The 7,462-nt window shown below is 39.6% G+C and overlaps 2 long non-coding RNA genes across 2 annotated transcripts in view; one reads left to right on the forward strand and one right to left on the reverse strand.

Moving 5' to 3' along the window:
- The first annotated feature begins 2,907 nt into the window (after window positions 1–2,907).
- Window positions 2,908–5,098, forward strand: LOC138959695 (uncharacterized). Its single transcript, XR_011453780.1, has 3 exons — window positions 2,908–3,233; window positions 3,588–3,742; window positions 4,263–5,098. It is a non-coding gene; the product is annotated as an uncharacterized lncRNA (long non-coding RNA).
- A 317-nt stretch (window positions 5,099–5,415) lies between these two features.
- The window catches only part of LOC138959693 (uncharacterized), a 2,198-nt gene continuing 151 nt past the window's right edge, over window positions 5,416–7,462 (reverse strand). The window contains exons 1-3 of the long non-coding RNA XR_011453779.1: window positions 7,432–7,462; window positions 6,688–6,955; window positions 5,416–5,965 (exon numbers count right to left, since the gene is read on the reverse strand). The exon at window positions 7,432–7,462 is cut by the window's right edge and continues 151 nt beyond it. This is a non-coding gene — a long non-coding RNA (uncharacterized lncRNA). The remainder of the gene's footprint in view (window positions 5,966–6,687; window positions 6,956–7,431) is intronic.

Here is a 7,462-nt window from a genome sequence, read left to right on the forward strand (position 1 = left end):
TTGCAAAATAAGAAATTCAATACATATCAAACACAGAAAGATTAAGTTTATCTGAAAAGAAGACGACCCTAGTAGTTCAAAGCGGGAGATATTTAAATAGCGTCATAAAAAACAAAACCCTGCAGCAACTTAGTGTCTCCACTTTAAAGAAAGAAAGAAAAAGACTGAAACTAATTTGCATATTCAACTCATGTCAGTCTGACACGTGATGTGCCTCCGTGTTTTATCTGCTTTTACCCCGCGTAAACACGAGTCTAAAACCACCGGAGGTCTATTTTTTATTTCCGCAGCAAAAATAAAATCAATCAGCGTGTCAGGCAAAAACATAATAAACTCTTTACCTTGCGGCTGCTTTTCCTTTTCCTCTACTACATGTCAAAGTGAAAAAGTGTGAAAGGAATGTGGTATGTACAAAAGCAGCTATACACAGATAGCAAGCTACGCCTGCAAGATTCAAGTCAACGACTAGTTGTGAAAAGTGTATGTCTGTACAATTTGTTAGAGTCTTCAGAACATAATTATGAATAGACTGACGTTTATAGCCTATGTGATGTAACGCTGCTACATGTTTTGTGTTCAAAAGCAAAGAGCTATTAATAAGTCTCACCTGATAATGTAATTGCAGCAACTTTAATTTTTCTCTATATATCAATCATTTGGGGGTCCGGTAGCTCAGTTGGTAGAGCACTGGACTTGTAACCCTAGGGTCACAGGTTCGAATCCGGTGTGCTGCCATACGTGCAGGTGGCTGATTACACCTAAACACGCATACACCTGAGTAGCGCGACTCTGTTGCTGCTAGCTTTCAACTGGGAGAAAGCGACCTGAATTTCCCAGCGATGGGACAATGAAGTAATAAAAATAACAAGAAGAGCAAACGCTCGATCGAGTCACTTTCGCAGTTCTGAATATTATATGAGGCATCAGATGGACAGGAAGAAATTGCTATTCACAACACAATGAGTCACGTTCACATAAAATTTGAGCCCGGTCACTTTTATAGTTTCCGAGAAAAGCCCAACGTTAAGTTGTGTGTTGCCGAACAGAAAAGGCTAGTTATCTCCCTTGTTTTTCTGATAACGTTCGTAAAAGGCTACAGATGTAAATACTTTGATGTAAAGAATAATCCTACAAAGTTTCAATCACATCCGATGAACTTTGTCAAAGATATAAAATGTCTAATTTTTCCTTTGACGCTGACCTGTGACCTTGAAAAAGGTCAAAGGTCAACGAAACCATCGTTAAAGTGTAGAGGTCATTGGAGGTCACGACTAAACAAAATATGAGCCCGATCGCTTTGATAGTTTCCGAGAAAAGTCCAACGTTAAGGTGGTGTCTACGGACGGCCGGACGGCCGGCCGGACAGACTAACACTGACCGATTACATAGAGTCACTTTTTCTCAAGTGACTCAAAAATGAAAATCATGCACAATTCTCGTCTCCAAAACGACAACAGGGCGACGGAGATTTTGTTCAAAAGTGTTTGCTCATTGGTATCCTCGTTTTACCTCGGCTACACATCTCGCTTCACGTTTGTCCTGTTTTTAATGGGATGGGGGGGGGGGGGGGGGGTTACAAAGGAGGGGATCTTATCAGTGTTTGAGTGAAAACCTATCTGGCGGTTTTCCAGTACTGAATGTAGACGTTTAAAGGATTGTGGAATTAACAAAAACAGCAACAGCTGATGTACAGTTTGCAGTAGTACAGCACCATTCAGTTGACCTTGTATCAACAATAATGTTTAATAGTCCTTATATTCTAACGTCCAGTTTCAACCGCAAGCGTCAACAACACCGTGACCCAGAAACCAACTGAATAGCACTAATCAATGACTTCAGTAACTGTTGACTGATAAGCGGTAAAAATGGGTGCTATCAATGCAGCACGGGAATAGCATAAGGCACAGAGATAATCTTTACTCGTGACAAAACAGACACTTGTATACACCATAAAGATGGAAACAATTTCCATCATACAACCTGTCCCAAAAGGCACGCTTTACAGAAGCATATATGTGTATATATAATTATATATATATATATATATATATAAAACATCAGAAATTGTGAAAGAAACAATTGAAAGTCAGCAGAGACTTTCTTCCGAGATTTGTTAAAATCTCTTAGCAGAGATAGAGAGAGAAATAAGTATCCCTTCACAGACAGCCTATTGGGAGCATCAGACCCTCCTCAAGGGGGACCGAGATTTACAGAGCAAAGTCCCTTTGTGGGGGACGTATCGCAAGGTAATCCAGTCCTGAGGAGGACCATTGAATTTGTACCTAGACCAGACACGTGTTTCGACACTATTGTGTCTCATCAGTGGTCAAGTGGTACTGATGGCGAGAGTTGTCAACCCATGGTATCCAACTAAGAAGCAAACCATTCTCTGAATGGTAGCTTCTGTTGGCATGGGAGACTACCCTCATCTGACAACCCCAAGAGGATATCTGTGAAGGGAAACACTTTGATTTAAGGCCAAAGTGTAGAATTGATATTTATTAAGAAAGAATTTAGAAATTTAGACAAGTTTTAACCAAGAAATTAGGTTAAAACAAGGGAAATTTGAAAAAGCCTAAAGGGAGGTAACTCTGTACCAGCCTGCAGATCCAGAAATGGATACGCGAACAAGTTAGATCTAATTTTGAAAAGGTTAAACAGGAAAAGCGGTCAACTTTTCACTGCTGTTGAACACAGGACTTGGTAAAGAAGAAGTTTTCTGCTTTATTCAATTGGATCGCTTTAAAGGCGATGCAACTTTCACGGTAACCACATTATAAAACATCAGAAATTGTGAAAGAAACAATTGAAAGTCAGCAGAGACTTTCTTCCGAGATTTGTTAAAATCTCTTAGCAGAGATAGAGAGAGAAATAAGTATCCCTTCACAGACAGCCTATACACCACTAAACAGTTCCGACGTTTACATGGAACAAAGAAGGAAAATCACGTGACCGCACAGACGCCTCTCATTGGCTGCGTCATTTTTTCGAGGAAACAAATCGTCTGCAACACAGATTTGCGTATGTTCTGCGACTGACGAGTCAGACACTTGTGTTTATTTTGTTGTTTTGTCGATGTAAATTCAGCGATTATCGATTTTAACAATGGCATGTCACTGCCCGATGATTGATTGTGACAACGGAAGCTACCGTCTTCAAAATGGAAAGCTAAACTTAGCAAAATTCACCAGGTTCCACACGAGTCTGTGCTGTTCATGCCAACCACCGTTCAGGTAAGCGCAACACTGTAACAGTTCTTGATCAACTTATTTTATTGCCTGACATTCATGCGATTTATTGTTTTTTTCTGCAAATTCCATAGCATGATTACAAAACCGTTTAGCTAGACCTGCATTTATACAGCTTTGAACGTTACAAAAACTGCACACCGGCACTGCATGAAATACTTGTTTGAATCTGCCGTGCATGAGATCAAAAAATGTGGCTCACTTTCTGTGTCAGTCAGTGTGTTTCCGTTTCTTGTTTTTTTTGTTTTACTTCATGTTGCTGTGATTAAAAAGCAATAAACATTGCTTTGTAGAGCCATAAATTGTTAAATCTGATATGCATCTGTCTGTTTTCAACAGCTTGCATCCGCATCCAACACACAAGAAGAACCCAGCACAAGCTTCTTTTTTTTTCACCTGCAAGGGTTTGTTCTCAACACTTTCTTGATGGCACACCAACTGCAGAGAACTCTTTCCCAACACAAAACTTGGGATACCCTGGATTTCAACACAGAGTAAGTTGTTTTTTTAAATAACTTTCTTGTTATATTTTGTGTGTGTACGCAGTAAAGAAGATGGGAAGGTGTTGAATGTATTTGTTCACACATGCTGTTCCTAGTATCACTATGATGTGTCTGTGCCTTACAGCTTGAGTGATTTAATTGACTTTTCGTCTGTTCGTGTGTTTTGAAATCTGAACACGAATGAATATCAATCAATATCAATATATGAGGCTTATGAATGTGGGAAGCCAAGCTAAGTTTTATGTGGGTGGTTTGTTTCCAGAGTGCGATTTGATCAACATTAGGAGAGCTCTCCATAGAAGCCAAAGGAACAAAAACAAGTGTACCGGGGAAAGGGGGAGTTCTGTATTGCACTGAAAATGACTACAGTGGGTCCAAATGACCACCTTTATAAGTTGAAGTTGGGGGCATTGAACCCAAACGGACAACATAATTATGTGGAGAACCCTGCATGAAGATGTAATACTACCATAAATACTGACAGAATGAACCCTGTTTGGCAATGTTTCAGACAGCAAGAGTGCTGATAGACATACCCCGACCAGAGCATCGGCTAGGCAGAAGAAAATGGGCAATGCGAGATCTGGAATTCCAGTTTGAGACGTGCCAGGCCCAAGGATCATCAAGGGAGAGGAATGGTGCAGCTAGTTGATTGCCAGAAAAGTGTGACTCTAGCCCTGAACAAGACCCATTCACAACAGAAACATTTCTGGGTGCTCTTGTTTTTGCTTATTTCAAGTGTTGATAGTTTTTTTTGTATAAGCAGATGCCAACTTAATGCACACCCGTTATGCGCAATCTTATTGCAATGATTAAGCTGACTAAGGAGAACAATAGACTGATGTTCAAACTACAGATTGCAAACATGGCTAAGAAAAAGAACGCAGACAGGAAAAATCCATGGTTATTCAGAAATCTGATTTCTCGCAGAACATATCATATTGCACTGGTATAGCCACGACCAGTCTCTTACAATTAATTCATGGTGTTAGTGTCACCCTTTGCAACAAGAAGATGGCAGGAAAAAGTCAAAAATTCTAAAAAGACAAGAATTTTTAGCGATCAACCAATGAGTATTGACCCTAAACGTTATAGTATAGATGAGATGTTGTTTATGCAACAGAGACGAGGATTAGACCTTCAGGATCTAGCCTATCGGTTTCGCTAATAATTTGTAGAATAAAGTACATGTCACCAGAGTGGCCAAGAGCAACCTTAAACAATTTACTGGTTTGTTTTCATTTGTTTGAATGTTTTTCTCTTCTTCCTGCGCACAGTCTTCTCTCCATAATTTTCATGTCCCCTGTGCATACCATAACATGTTCTGAGGAAAAATTTTTGTTTGGCTCACTTTCTGTGTGTGTCGTTGATGTTTGTATGATGCAATGAGTGTGTCAGAACAAAATCTGAGTTCTCGTACTTTGAAAGGGAGAATGAGAGACAAGACAAAGCATTACAGCACAAAGTCAAACATATCAGCACTTGCAAACAAAATGCACACAATACAGTCAGCTCAAAAAACTTTACTTATGTTGATAAACGTTATCACTAGCAGCAGATCAAATCTGATGACTTCATCCACTTGGCAATGAACATATTGGGAAGAAAGATATCTAGTTTTATATATTTATATATATATATATACCAAAAACACACATGTAGGACAGTAAAAGTCATATCTATAATGGTGTACACAGGAGCCTTCCTTTTCAGAACTCCAAACAATAATCTGATAAAAAAAATTCCACTACAGAAAAAGAGGGAGTCTTAAAATGTAGGAAAATTTACATAGGTTTTGACAAGACAAACATTCATATTTTAGATGCGACCCACCCTACTACCTTTCAGGCTGAAAACTTACAGAAATGAAGCAGCTGTTCAACAATGTTGCTCTGCCCATTACATGTGTAACGAGTAGAGCTTAATGCCTGGATCTGGCAAAGCTTTTACATGAGTTGACAAATTGTTGAAATTATTAGAGTCGTCAGGATTGTTTACTTTGTGGAAGGGTTGCTCTCCTTGTTTATCTGTGTGGTTTCATAGTTAAGAGGAAAAAGCTGAACAGGAGGTTGTGATGGCTGGCTCTGGGTAACAGGTGGTTGTGATGGCTGACTCTTGGAGACAGGTAGAAGTCTCTTTCTGGTTTTGACAAAGATGCAATCAGGGGCTTCCTCCTCCAAAATGACTTGCAGCCTGTTGCATATGGTCAAGACACTGCCAAAAGGGAGAAAAAAAGAAAATAATCAATAATTATGAGAAAGAAGACAACAACTTTTACTAAAGCATTATTTAGGACAATTTACCAAGTTGTACATAACAAATTGCTCACAAATTTGAGTGCAACTTGCATGAAGAGCATTGCAAAATTAAGACAGTTGCAGGGATGGCCAGATCTCAAAATCTTAACTTGCCAGACAGGTGAGTCATTTCAAGAAAGTCCAGTCCACCAAAATGAATTGCTTGCCGGGTACAAACCACAGTTGCTATAACTGCATTGTTTATATAACGTTTTGAAACTAGAGTATACAACCAGAAGTGTTGCATTTGACGAGAATTTTCACTAGCCAACCAGGCGAGTTGCCAAGCGGTTTTAACTAGCACAGCGGATTTTTTGTACTCGCCCCTGGCCATTAGTCAGATGATTTGATCATCCTTGAATTTAGAAAGTCGGTTCAGTCATTGCTGATTAACTGTATCACTATCAGTATCACTGCACTTTTCAAAAATTATATGTATATGACAGCGACAGGCATAATTTTAGTGTGTATTATTATTAATACTAGTATGCTGGTTTTTCAGATTTTGACACATTCCCTGTTCACTGAAACCAAAATGTTGTTAGGCTGCACTGCCATCTTGCAATTCAACTTGAACCATTCTCTTTTTCAAAAGTAAAGTGCAAATATGACATTTAAAAAAGTAGAGAGGTTTCCTACCTGTAAGCCTTTCCTCCTTAAAACTCGTTGACGAGGCGATGCATGAGGTCGAGCTCACACTCACAGGCAGCCGGCGATGAAGACGCTTGGCCACAGGAATCGCCCATCTTGCTGCCTTTCAATCCAGTTGTGATGATGAATGGATCAGGATAAAGCACCCCTTTCACATACAACTTCTGCTTGTACTCCCGAAGAAGCACCCTCTCTGCATTTTCTGCTTCACGGTCGACAGGAATCCCATCTCCCAAGTTCCAAAGCAGGAAAAGCTCTAAAACAAAAAGGCCTTGAGATCAAATCACAGTTTTTCGCACCTGTGGAAGGCATTCTTTTTCCCCCTCATAACCATTTTGTATGTAAACGTACAAAATACTCACTGACTCAGCCTGAGGTAAGCTTAGCAGCTATACAAACTGGCAGTGGCAACTTAGTATGCATGTTTGTTGTTTCTTATCTTACCCACACGTCAGATTGAAAATGGAAAACTTTTGCATGTACACTATCGCAACATGCATCACGAATCGGAATGTAGTTATGCTTCATAGTAAGTTAGATTCCGTGGGCAGATCAACGGCACTTATTCAAGTTTTTGACTTTAATCAACTGAAAAGTTAAGCGTATCTGAAGAGAGAGCACTTACTAAGTTAACTGTTAGTGTTACAACTTACAGGGCGGAAAACCGGTCTTGGGAATGAACAACACATCGCATCATTGCAAAGAGTAAATAAGGAAATAAATAAAACTTACCTAGCTACAAGTTCCTCGTGTGCACCTTCCA

This window comes from Littorina saxatilis, linkage group LG2 (genome assembly GCF_037325665.1).
Source record: "Littorina saxatilis isolate snail1 linkage group LG2, US_GU_Lsax_2.0, whole genome shotgun sequence".
Taxonomy (NCBI): domain Eukaryota; kingdom Metazoa; phylum Mollusca; class Gastropoda; order Littorinimorpha; family Littorinidae; genus Littorina; species Littorina saxatilis.